The sequence below is a fragment of the Marmota marmota genome, unplaced genomic scaffold (assembly GCF_001458135.2).
Source record: "Marmota marmota marmota unplaced genomic scaffold, marMar, whole genome shotgun sequence".
Classification (NCBI taxonomy): domain Eukaryota; kingdom Metazoa; phylum Chordata; class Mammalia; order Rodentia; family Sciuridae; genus Marmota; species Marmota marmota.
Window position 1 is genome coordinate 55,267,978 of NW_026000037.1, and position 14,447 is coordinate 55,282,424.

The window sequence follows — 14,447 nt, forward strand, 5'->3', positions numbered from 1 at the left end:
GGAGGTGACTCTAATGAAGAGTTCCAGCCCCTACCCACAGGTGGGAAAAGCTTCACCAATGATTCTCCCCCTACTCAGCCTAAGAGGCAGGCAGTGTTCTCGTCCTTTTCTTTTCGTCATTCCTCCTATTCTATCCCAGGTCCATGTGAGGTGGACATGAGGATTAGGTTGGAGGATGACAAGGGAGTGGTTGCTGCTCTGGAAAAAGACCCAGTGGAGACTGACCTGCCAGAATGGGGTTATCATTGAAACTGAGAAACAACATTCAAATGTATTTTCATGTTTTAGATTTGCATTAGAATTCAACAACATGACAACATGTCATTGAATTGACTCCTTGGGATATTTACATGTCCATTTAAAGTTGCTGTTGGTTATGTAATACTGGTGGCTCTTAGGGTATTCAGTGATTTGCCAAGATCAATTTGGGTCTGTACATATGTGAAGATAAGTTTTATAGCAAAGAATGAGAGGGTTAAATTTTACCCATAGGTCATTGCAATTCAGGTATGAACTTATATTTTCTAAAATAATATTTAAAATTCCAATATTTCTCAGGGTCATATACCTTTTGCATTTTTAGTCTGGAGATATGTATTTATTTAAAAATTGTTTGTGAAATTATCAATCACATTTATATTTCATTATTTCTCTATCTCTTAGGATTAATGTCATTAAATCTCACTCTGAATGCAGCACTACTGAAAAATGAAAGTATCTTGATTATAAAATATGATTCTCTGATTTACTTGAGGATAATGACAACATTTATGTAGAGAGTGTTTACATAATATATAAGTGCTTTTTCCCCAGAAACAAAATTGAACAAGTGACTCCCTGGATCCTTTCCTGGGGACAGTTTTTGTAAGTAACTATGAATATACAAAATGTAATATTATCTGTAATTTATTTCCTACATAAAATAACTCTAAATATCTCAGAAGAATATGAACTAATGTTCAGTTCATTGATCTTATGTGATTGTTTGGATTATTTTTCTTTGATAATGATGCTCCTTTTAAATGCTTCAGAATTTCCTTAGTGTTTTTGGATGAAATTAAAAACCAATACTTTAAAGAAGTCTTCTCTTAAGGAAATATGAGGACTAAATATGTGTTCTCATCTGTCCAATAGGGACAGGTAGTGGACACAAAAGGAGATTGGTAGTGTAGGGAAACTGGCTAGTGTTTAAACTGAGCAGAAAAGTCAAGGTCAAGTTTTATCATAGGAGAAGGGCTGGGTAAAGCAGGATATCTTTTCTGGCTCATGTTTTATTTTTACACCTTTATTCTTGCGTGGATTTTTTTTCCTATGTAAGAAAGATTTCCTTGAACTTTGCCTTTAGGAAACCTAAAATTTAAGTTGAACTCTACAGCTGTTCTACCAAGAGAGCCTGGGCTAAAGGTTACATTAACCCACCAGTGGCATTCAAACAATATACATAAAATGTTAAAGGAAAAATTGTGAAAATGAAGATGAAAACATCTGGCGCTTGGAAACAAATTGAGATGTGGACCCGTGTGAGTAAAATAATCACATTCTATTCACATGGAGGGCATGTCTTTGGTGCACATGTGTGACACTCACGCTCAGTTAATTTTTCTCATATCCTTTACAAGAAAAGTGTTGGTGCCACCCTGGGTGCCTGGGGCCTTTGGCTGTAATGTCTATGAAGGAAAATGTTGGGAGACCCAAGTGCCCAAAGCACAGATAGAAGTAACAGCTTCTGTGGACAGTCTCCTTGGATCTCTTGAAAGCAATTCCATTGCTGTGTATTTGTAGGAGGAAAGGGAGTTTCAGAGCAGGCAGGGACACACACTTTCTGGAATCCTGTAGTTCTGATCCTTATTGCCATTTAAAACTAAACCCTATTTCCACCTGCAGAATATTTTCAAGTCTGCAAAACCCTTCTAGGAAATTAATGACAATCAAGGAACTTCTTATCTGCCAGAAGTTATTGCAGAATGGGAGGAAATACAGACTGATGAGTGAACTAGAAGCTGAACTTCCTCCAAAGGTATAGAATTTAAAAACCAACTTGGATGAATCATGGGATATCTGTTTATTTGTTATGATATCTTGAGTTTTTAAAAATAATGCACCATAGTCTCACTTTTTATTTCCTTATTTCTGAGAATGTAATTGATTTTCCTAAACTTGCACTTTTATGTTGTTGCATTTCAGAAATAATAACCAACCACTGCAAAATGGACTATTCAGTCTATTTTACTTAAAAAAATGTTTTTAAACTTTTCCATAACAATTTTAGTGTCAAAAGAATGAAAACATTTAGTTGAATTTGAAGTCACATAGGCCATTAAATGTTAATGGAAAGGAGTAGCTAACAGATATTGAGCTCTTTTTTTTTTCTTCATTTTTTACTGGAAGGCAGTTGAGAAATAGTTTATGGGAAGAAATTGTCATTAAATTTACTCACTGTCCATGCCACAATATTTGTAAGTGATTTATCCTTCTTACAAATGACTAACTTATTTTTAAAAACATTTTTCATTATTTGCTATGGGTGTGCATAATTGTTTACCTGACCTACAGGTCTTTGTAGAGGTTCCTTTTGTACACATCTTTTTGTTTGTTTGTTTTTTAGCTTATGAAAAGTTGAAGACATGTTTCAATTTCATCAAATTAAAATATGTCCCTCTAGAGAGAGCTAATGCAATGGTCCATGATGTGTGATTTTATTATAAAGGCTAAGTCTTATATAAGCCATCAGATTGTTCTTAATCTTCCTTAACTTGAATCTGGACAGGACTTTATAATTTCCAAGGTCCTTTTTGCATCTAATGTCAGTTTAGCTTTTAAAAAATGCTTTGAAGAAATGAACATGCAAAGGAGTTGTAGATCTGCCCAACTGGCACACTGAGTCAGTGGTAGAGCCTAGCCTGGATCTGTTTGTCCCTGGATCCTGATGCTACTTCTTGTCCCATGCCATGGGACATGTAGTGGTTGGAATCTTATAGGTTGAAGCTCAGTCTTTTCAAACTGATCAAGTCCTGGCAGATAGAGCCGGAGAATCCTAAAAAGCAAATTGTATCCTTGCCTGAGAAATGCCATTCACTTTTAAGTGTTTGCTGAGAAAAGTGATTTATAGCATTTGCTGCACAATGGAATCACCTAGGGAGTTTTTTAAAAGACTGTGCCACCAGAAATGCTGGCTTGTTGCTCTGGGAGTAGCCTGGCCTTAGGACTTGTTAAAAGCTCCCACAGTGATGGTCATGTGCTGCCAAGATGAAGAGCCCTACTGGGAGAGGGCATCGGTCATATTGCACGTGGGAATCAACCCAGGAGATGGTCCCCAGAGTTCTTTTCTCACGAAAGATTGATGACTGGAGGGTTTCAGCATTCCAGTTCTCTTACTAATTGTGTGCTCTTTGTTAAGAAAGTTTCTTGCCAATAAAGGGGGGATGTTCACCTAGGATTGCTGTATGGATCATGCAATAGTTTGGGGGTTCTCTGACAGCTGTTGCCAGTGTTTAAGCATCCGTCTGTTTATGAGTTTTATACAGTTAATAGTCTGTTCAATAAATGTTGACAAAAGTATCTATGAGAAGTCAGCATGGATAAGAGTATAGAATTGAAAAAGGAGCAAGTCACGGTCCTTTCTCTCAGAAGACTCTAGTGCAGTGGGAACAATGGTACATACACATAAATAATTTTCACATAGTGTGTATTATCACACAGGTGGGGACAAAGTGAAGTGGGTTTCTAGGAACATCGGTGACATTTGTTTGGGGCTTAAAGGTGAGAGACTGCCTGGGAAGAGTTGATCCCCCCTGGAAAGGAAGCAGAGGGCCCCAGGGAGGAGATGGGAATGTATCTGGGCCCTGGGATAGTTTCAGGGAAGGGGGACCTTTGGGGTCTTTGGGAAGGTCTTGTGTTGAGGAATGTTTTGACTTGATTTTGTGAGCTCTTTTCATCTTTAAATGTTGTGAGGATCCCTGATATTTGCTAGTGACCTGGAATAGAAAGAGAGAGGAGCCCACTAAAGGCCATCCGGTCATTATGACAAAGCCCAGTGCAGTAAGGTGATTTGTTCATGGATTTTCCTGATAGCTTGCTCACCTGAAGACAAGCAAAGCAGGTGGGAGACAGGGAGACCTCTATGCAGTGGTGCAGAGAACAACTATGGGGTCAGAGGTGTGACCTCTCAAGTTCCAGTTCCTCCACTTCCTAGATGAGAGCTTGGGAAAGTTCATGAGCTTCTCTGAGATTCTTTATCCAAAAAAATAGCAACAAGAGAGAATTTGTTGTGGTAGTCAATGAGAGAAGGTAGCTAAGCTTACTCACGTTCTCTAAATGTTGAATCAATTCCAGATTGGAGAACGCTCTCAGTAAAAGGTGGTGGATGTGTGAGCACATGTTCTAGTTTTGTACTATGAAGAACAGAAAGCAAGAGAGGTCTCCAAAATTAGGCTTCAGAAAACAGGGCTGAGGACCTAAAGCCTCAATGAAGTAGAAAAGTTGGGTGGTCCAGATGGGCCAGAGGCAAAAGCAAAGCGGGTATGGGGTTGAAAAGTGGGGTTTCCAAGGTCAAAGCGTCAGTCAGCCTTGAAACACTGATCCTATGTCATTATTCCACATCGTGATATTTTATATTATCAACTGATGAGCCATTGTAATTTATAAAAATACCTCTCTTCTTAAAGGAAATTTTACTTGTGATAGTCCCTCCTCAACTTGAAGAGTTATTCTGGGGTGTATCTGATACAACAAATAGAGCTTAAATTACTTTTGGTTGAATGGCTTCTGAGAAGATTGCATGGATGGTGGACATGAGAGAATTTGTGTTCCATCCCTTGAGTATGAATAAACTAGGTGGTGTGCTGGGATGGGTGCAGCAGCTGGGAAGGGTAAAAAGAGAGAAAGCAAGTGCAACAGTTCTGTGACTGTGACCTTTAAAAATATTGTTGAGAGAACAGCCAGAGGTGCTAGAGTATCAGTGCTGGTGCTGGTTCTATTGGCGTCCTCATTCAGTTCCCTGGAGGGCAGTGGTCTGTATAGTGTTGTGGGAACAAGTCAATAGCACAGTCAGTTTTGTTCAATTTTAACAGCTTCTAAGTTTGCATCTTAGATACTTCAAGGTAAATGAGGAGTGTTGATACAAGATCTCTTCCTCCACCTGGGAGTAGATCTGCACTCTGGCTGATGACCTAATTTCCCTAACTCTCTCTGTGTGGTCTTCAAGTAGTAGTACCCACTCTGTGCCATCCTGGCCTTGGCATGAGACTGCATTTCCCATTTAATATGTTGGTGCTCAGAAGCCCTGTAGCAGTCCCTCTATTATAGAAGCAACTGAAGAGTGCCCAGGAGGACCCATTCTAGAAGGATTCATGGGGTAACATAAGATGCCCCCTCAGCCTACTCCATCCAGTAAGTCTGAGCTAGACTTCTGATTCCACTTGAAGGAAGTTTTTGGAACAACACTCATGTGTACAGTGAACACACTGTGAGTCTTAAAGGGCAAAAACAGTAGGTTGGAAGTAAGATCTCTGAGTTCTAGTTCTAACTAGAATTAACTGGCTTCGTGTGAGAACCTGGGATAGTCCCTCAACCCGTGTGGTCTGCAGTGTCCTTGTCTGCAAATAACACTCAGGCCTCTACTGCCAAAACAAATGTTTCATAGAGATTAATTTTGCATCACTTGCATTTTGGATTATGTACTTCAAATCTTTCCTATTATTACAGATAGTCCAATGTTGACTACAAATTGTTCTAGAAAACTGAATATTGAAAATGTTTTGGCCATTATATCCTCCAATGTTTTTTATTTTGTTGAGTAAAAGTAAAGACATCAGGGTTATGTTAAGTATTCTGCCAATCTTTCTTATCCTTTAAATACCTTGGAATCCTTCTTCAACTTATTTCTATTGTATCAGTGAAGTTTGGGGAGGGACAGATAGCCTTGGTAACTATCCTTGGTGGTCCAGAGTGAGTGCTGTGTGCTAGCAGCAGGATGATAGACTTTCTTTCCAAGATAGATTCTGTACATTAAGGGATATATTTCCTGTCGTGTCTTTATTTCTAGGAATGAAATCATTTTGGAATGTTAGTGATTTGGGTATATAATCACCTATAGTATTTTAATTTCTTGAGGATCCTTGATTCAAATTCTGCCAGTAGTATGGTTAGCTCAACCAGAAGAAAAGGTAAAACTAGAAAGACTATCTTAACAATAGGGCTAATATTTATGTGACCCATAGTTTGAATAGGTAAGCACATCCCCTTTTGTATCATACAACGAAGTGGGGGGGAAAGTGTTTTATTCTTCTGTGTTCACTCAACAATCAACACAGAATATTTTTGTGACTACATATAAGGAGATCACCCCAATCTAATCAACTAGTTCTCCAGCAGATTCTCCTGTTGCACACCAAACAATCATTTGTTGAGCTGCATGCAATCCCACAGATGTTTTAAAATTTCTGCATAATAATCCTGTATATTTGACCTTGTGTATTAATGCATCATGACATTTATGTTGAAAAAGCAAATTCATATTGTCTTCACTTGTGACTTGGACAGGCATACTTTCTTAGTTCTTTGAGTTTTAAGAGTTTTCCATTCAAGATTTTGGCATCCTCTTTTCGGATCATACTGGAAATACCAAGCTTTCTCAAGTTTCTGTTGTCCTCAAAACCACAATACTTTGTCCAGTTTCTCTTGAAAGGTCAGTAAATGTCAAGTCTCTGTTTCATTTCAGCACTCTAAATACATGACACAGTCTTCATAATAGCTTTGCTTTTGCTCAGATTTTCTTGCAGAGTGAAGCTGCTCCATGACTCTTAAACAGTAGAATAGATGCCAACATCCCTCCAAATGCGAAAAACAAAATTAAAACTACAATCACATTTTTTCCATCTACCACATGGGCAAAAATCAAGTTTATTAATCATGGTATGCTATAAAATAAATCTTCATAAATTGTTCACAGATGTGCAAGTTATAGATGTATTTTTCCCTCCTGAATAACTGTTATATAAGTGGAAGTATGTACTAACAGATTTATGATTAATTATATATGAACTGGATAATTAGTTTTGTAATTTTATCACTAATTTTATTTTTGTACTCCACAACTATCTTTACATACAACTCATTATCTTAAAATTTGGTATATTTTCTGTTTCTAAAATAGGGACTAGTGTTGGATGTAATCGATTTTTTAAAATGGCCAACAAGTATTCCCATCCCTACACATCTGCTTATTTCATGATGTGACTTCTCAACTCCTCTCATTAACAGGCAATCACTTCTCAAGTTCCTGGATTCTGAGCTGGTTTTATGACTTGCTTTGGCCATAGAATTCTCCAGAAGCAATGTATGCATTGTTCTAGCCTAGACCACAAGATTCCTTGCTGATTTCAGGAACTTGCTTGTAAACTTGCTAAATGAATACATGCCTGAGCTTGGGTAGCTTGGTAGAGATCTGAAACATTATGGAAGAGTAGTACCAAAATTCCCCAGCCAACAATGAGCCAGCCCCAGTCAGCCTGGCAGCTTGATCACAGTCAGGAGTTAACCTAGATAAGACCAGAAGAACCACTCAGGTTGCTCCAGCTCATGGCACTGACCCTCAGAATCATGAATTAAATAAATGGTTATTATTATAAATGGTTGTTTTGGAGTGGTTTGTTAGGCAGCTAATTGCTATTCTCATTTAACCTTATTGTAAGTTGCCTGACTGCTTAAAATTTTTTAATTAAATCCTTCCAAGAATACCTATTATTTTTTCTATTAATGTAATTTTATTATAATAAATGGAAAAATAATGAAATGCAGAAAGAATAAAAGTAGTATAAATGTTAAAATGTTTGTGTATATCTTTCCAGTCCATTTTCTAAATATAGACACATTCATATAAAATTTAATGTATCCTCTTTTTAAATAAAAAAAAGTGTGTTTTGGAACATTCCTGGAAACTTTCTTCCTATACTTGATGTCCTAGTATTTTTAATATGTTTGCTTAGTATTCCATAGTACATTTATAATGATCAACTTGAAAATACTATCAGTTTAAATACTGAACTTCAATTAAATGGTAGTATAAATTATAAATATTATTTACATATTAGCATTCCCATCAGTAATGTATAACAGTGTTTATTTTACTGAACTCTACAACACACTATATATTTATATTGAAATTAGATACTAACTTTGCCAGGATTAGTGACAAATATTAAATATGTGTTAGTTGGGATTTTCATCACTGTACCAAAAGATCCGACAAGAACAACTTAAAGGAGGTGAAGTATTTTTTTGGCATGTGGTTTCAGAGATTCAACCTATGGTTGGCCAACTGCATTGCTCTGAGCCTGAAGTAAGGCAGAGCATCATGTGGAAAAGGGCATGGCAGAGGAAAGCTTCATAGCCCATGGCAGCTGGAAAGCAGAGTAGGGGGAGAGCAGGATCCAGGGATAAGATATAATCCCCAAGGATACCCCCTACTTACCTATAGTTACCACCCAGTAGTCCATTCAAATTAATCCAATCAAATGGATTAATCAACTGATAAGGTTACAGTTCATTACCTAAATTCCCTACCTCTGAACCTTGCTGTACTGGGTACCATGCTTCCAAAACATCTTTTTGGGAGACATTTCTAGATCTAAACCTTAACATTCTACCCCACAAAGTTCATACTCATTTCATAATTCAAAATTAGTTCATCTCTAAGAATCCCCATAATCTGAACAGTTCCATCCCTGCCCCAAAATTCAAGTTCAAAGTCTTCTCTGAGACTCCATGCTCCTGACTCCAAAAACCTATAAAAATAAAAAATGTTGTATGCATTCAATATATAATAGCACATAGTAAACATTCCCATTTGGCAACCAGGGTACACTGTGGTAAGATGTGATCTCCAAAGGTCTTGGTCAGACCTGCCCCTACTGCCTTGTCAATTGCAACCCATGTGGCTTGTCTGTTAGGCTGACTGTCCACAGCCAGCCGCTTTTCACTGGTAGACGTTCAATGTTCCTGCCATCTCTTAATTCCTGGGATCTCCATTGCAACTTCAGTTTCATTCTCATAGCTTCACACGATGCCCCTCAATGGCTGCCCCAAAGGATTCTGACCCTTTTACACTTGGCCTGGCCTCGAAGGCCTTCTTTTTGAAATTTTGGTGGAAATGTGCATGACTTCCTAATTCCAGCATCCTGTATTCCTGCAGAACCACGGCCACATGGACAATGCCAAGATCTGCTGCCAGCTCTAATAGGAGCTGGGTCCCTTTGGTTCCCAGCTGCAGCAAACTCTGTATGCCTGGATAGCTGAGCCTGGTGAAGTAAATCCTGGGGTAACAATTCCTGGATACCCCTATGGGAGCAGGGCATCTATCTATATCTATCTATCTATCTATCTATCTATCTATCTATCTATCTATCTATATCTATAATTTATTTATTTTTGGTACTGGTGATTGAACTCAGTGGCACTCAATCACTGAGCCACATCCCAGCCCTATTTTGTATTTTATTTAGAGCAGGGTTTCACTGAGTCCCTATACATTTTTATGGGTGGTTTCTTCTCCAAAGTTTGCTTTTACACCCTGAGGCTGCCCTGGTTGTGGTCTTGATGATTCTTAAGATGCCCCCAAGGCATGTTTCCTATTTCTCGGTGTAAAGTACTTATCTTCTCTTTGGTGGTGTAATCTCTTCCACAACCACATCTTTCTTGGTCCCGGTTTTAAACATATGCTTTTCTGGCCAAGGTGCAAATTTTAAAAAATCTTTCTTCTCTGATTTCTGCTCCTAATTCTCACAGTAAGCTTGGCTTAAAGCCTCCAGTAATACCTTACCACTGCCTAAACGCTGTGCTAACTTGGAATTTCCTCCACCAGATTAATTATTCTGTCACTTTTAAACTCGGCATCACAGAAAGCCTCAGGGCATAGACAAAATGTTGACAAGTTCTTTGCTAGAATGTAACATGGGTGGACTTTAGTTCAATTTCCAAGAGTCCTCATCCCCATCTGATAGGAACACACTCTAATGTTTAAATTCCTATCAGCACACTGGTCTTCTGAGATCACACCAGAATTGCCCTTTCAGCTCTGCTTACAAGATTCTAAGGATTCTCCAGCCTGCTTCTCAAGACTTTTCCAAACTACTCCTGCACACTAGTTCCAAAGGTTTCTGAACCACCTGGTCAGGTTAGTCATAGCAATGATACTACTTCTCAGTACCAATTTTTCTGTTGGTCAGATTTTTGTTGCTATAACGAAAATACCTGTTAAAAACAACTTAGAAGATAAATGTTTATTTTGGGCTCAGGGTTTCAGAGGTTGAGTCCTAGGTCAGCTGACTTCACTGCTCTGGGTCTGAGATGGGGCAGAGAACATCATGGAGCAAGAGTGGTGAAGGAAAGCTGTTAGCTCATGGCAGCTAAGAAGCAGAAGGAGGGAGGGAGAAGCCAGAGGCACAAGGTACAATTCCCAAGGGAAGACCCCAAGTGACCTACTTCCATCAACCACACTCTGCCTGTCTGGAGTTACCACCAAGTATTCTATTAAAAATATGAGTCCAATGTTATGGTTTGGATATGAGGTGTCCCTCCAAAGCTCATATTGAGACATGCAAGAAAGTTTAGAGGTGAAAAGATGGGGATATGAGAGCTGTAATCTAATCCACTTGAGTAGACTGGGTGGTAAATGTAGGCATGTGGAGTGTAGCTAGAGGAGGTGGTCACTGGGGGTTTTCCTTTGGTGCTTGATTTTGTCACTGTTTCTCGGCTTCCCCAGTGCTGTGTTTTGAGCCACTTTCCTCCTCCACACTCTTTCACCATGATGTTCTGCCTTATCTTGGACCCAGAGCAGCAGAGTCAGCTATCTATGGGCTAAGACCTCTGAAACTCTAAGTGCCAAAGAAACTTTTTCTCCTCTAAAATTGTTCTTGTCAGGTCTTCTGGTTGCACCAGCAAAAAAAGCTGACTGAAACATCCATCAAATGTATTAATTCACTGATTAGGTTACAGCTCTCATAATCATTTCACCTCTGAACATTTCTGCACTGTCTCACACATGACTTTTGGGGGCCCATAATATTCTCACCATAACAACAAGTGTACCATTATATAAGCTTTAGGTGAATATAATTCAACCTCCTATCCAAATTCTAAGCATTCCCATGTACTCCAGAAAGTTTTCTCATTCCCTCCTCAGTCAATAGTCACCCTCTCCCTTCAGAGATATCCATTTTTCTATTTTTTTCCATCATCAATTAATTTTACCTATTCTAGCATTTAATGAAAATGGAATTATGTCACACATATTCTTTTGTTTAAATTTTCATTTGTGACAACATCTTTGTAACAAACACAAACATCTATGCATTGCCTCCATTTTCTCGCTCAGTAATATTCCATCGTATCAATGTGCTGCAGTACATTTAGCCATTTTTCTGTTGAATATTAGCTGACCCATTTCCATTTTGGAGTTACTGTGAAGATAGTTGCTATGAACATTCTTGTCCATTCCTCTTCTTTTGTACACATATGCTTTTTTTCTCTTAGGTAACCACCTGGGAGTGAAAATCCTAGATTATCAGGTAAGTGTATGTTACATAAAAAATTGCAAAAACTTTCAAAGTAGTTACACAATTTTACAGCCCACTAAAAGTGTAGGAATTGGAATCTTTTGCAGAATTTGGCATTCTTTATTTTTATCCATTGTGGAAATTTATAGCCATATTATTTTATCTATCTATCTATCTATTTATTTATTTATTGGTACTGGGGATTGAACCTAAGGGTGCTTAACCCCTGAGTCACATCTCCAGCCCTTTTTATTTTTATTTTGAGACAGGGTCTCACTAGGTTGGTTTCAGCCTTGTTAAGTTGCTGAGGCTGGCTTTGAACCTGCAAACCTCCAGCCTCAGCTTCTCAAACTGCTGGGATTACAGGCATTTGCCACCACACCTGGCTGCAATCCAATTTTTTATTTCATTAATTTGGGAAGTAGTTAACATATTAAAGTATAGCTCAAATTTCATAAGGTACTAAAGTTTTATCTAAGTAAAAGGCAAAGACTTTACCCTACCACCCGGTTTCTTATATGTTCTTTCAAAAATAAGTCTATAAAGATCAAAGTATATGCAAGTATGAATCCTTTAAAAAAGATTTTCACATGAAACTATATATCTTTTCTGCAGTACTCGGGATTGAACCTAGGGGCACATTATCACTGAGCTATATTCCAGATTTTTTAAAATAAACATTTAAAACTTTTTAGGACAGTGTCCTGCTAAGATGTTGAGGCTGGCCTCAAACTTGCAATCCTCCTGCCTCAGCCTTCTGAGTAACTAGGATTACAGGTATGTACTGGTGTGTCTGATGATATCTTGTTTAACCTAACCATATTTCAGATAATTTTTCATCTAAGTATCTATAATATTTAACCAGTCTTCTGTTTCTCTACATTTAGGGTGCTCCTAGTCTCTTGGTGTTATTAAAAATGCTACAGATGATTTTCTGTGTCCATATGAAGTTGTACATGTACAAATGTAGTCTTAAAAGTGAGATTGGTGAGTGTGATAGCTATTTGTCATCCATCTGGGTTACAGTATCCAATTAGTCACTCCAACACTAGTCTAGGTGTTGTTGATGAGGTACTTTGTAGATATGGTTAATATTTACAATCATTTTAGGCCTCATCCAGTCAGTTTAACTCTTGAGAACAAAAACTGAGGTTTTCAGATAAAGGAAGAATTCATCTTAAAGACTGTCTATTAACTCCTGCCTGGATTTGTAGCCTGCTGGCATGCCCTAATTTAAACTTGCCAGCCCCTACAATCATGTGCACCAATTCCTTAAAATAAAACCCTTTATATGTATATCCTTTATCCCTATATCCCTTTGGACCAGCTTAATCTGGCAACAGTGAATGAAAGAGGTAAGTATGCTCAAGTTTCATGGGTAGTAGTAGTCCTCTAGAGGGGATATACCAACTTATACAGCAGAAATAATATTTAGTCCAAGTAGTCCTCTAGAGGGGATATACCAATTTATACTGCAGAAATAATATTTAAGAGTGCCTTCTCCTACTACACCTTCACCGACATAGTGTGACACCAACCTTTCTTCCCTCCGATGAGCCTGATGGAATCTTCTATTCATTTTAGTTTGCAATTCCATGTATCAGTTTTTTTAATGTCTTAGTCTCTCTAGAATATATTATTTTATTTGATAAGAGAAAGACCATTATTTCTCCATTGTGTAATTATCCCAGTGCTGTGAATTCAACAAATCATGCATTTTCTTACTCTAAAATGTCACTATTGTCGTATACTAAAAATGTATATATAAAAATTTCGGATTCCACCTCATACACATCTCTGTTCAAAGGCTATTAATAGTTTCATGGGCATACATTTCATTTATTGTTTTGGTTGTTCATAATCCCTTAGTTTTAAATGCTGCATTTATCATATTCATTTATATATGCATACACACGCTCATATTTATATCAATCTAGGTGTGTATGTATCTATGTATATATATGTAAAATTATGTCTGATTTCACATTTTTCATTTCATTCTATTGTTTTGTCTCCTAATTCTAGTTTGAGTCCCACAATCATTCATTTTTATGCATATTGTATATGAACACTTTTAAATATTATTTCTGCTGTATAAATTGTTATAGCCTACCCTCCCCAGAGGACACTTGGCTATTAATACCAATATCCTAATTTATTTTTCAGAATTTTATTTTATTTTATTTTTATTTTTTTTTAATTTTTTTTATTGGTTGTTCAAAACATTATAAAGCTCTTGACATATCATATTTCATACATTAGATTCAAGTTGGTTATGAACTCCCAATTTTACCCCAAATACAGATTGCAGAATCACATCGGTTACACATCCACATTTTTACATAATGCCCTATTAGTAACTGTTGTATTCTGCTACCTTTCCTATCCTCTACCATCCCCCCTCCCTCCCCTCCCATCTTCTCTCTCTATCCCATCCACTGTAATTCATATTTCTCCTTGTTTATTTTCCCATTCCCCTCCCAACCTCTTATATGTAATTTTGTATAACAATGAGGGTCTCCCTCCATTACCATGCAATTTCCCTTTTCTCTCCCTTTCCATCCCACCTCATGTATCTGTTTAATGTTAATCTTTTCTTCCCGCTCTTCCTCCCTGCTCTGTTCTTAGTTGCTCTCATTATATCAAAGAAGACATTTGGTATTTGTTTTTTAGGGATTGGCTAGCTTCACTAAACATAATCTGCTCTAGTGCCATCCATTTCCCTGCAAATTCTATGATTTTGTCATTTTTTAGTGCTGCGTAATACTCCATGGTGTATAAATGCCACATTTTTTTTATCCATTCATCTATTGAAGGGCAACTGGGTTGGTTCCACAGTCTAGCAATTGTGAATTGTGCTGCTATGAACATCGATGTAGCAGTATCCCTGTAGTA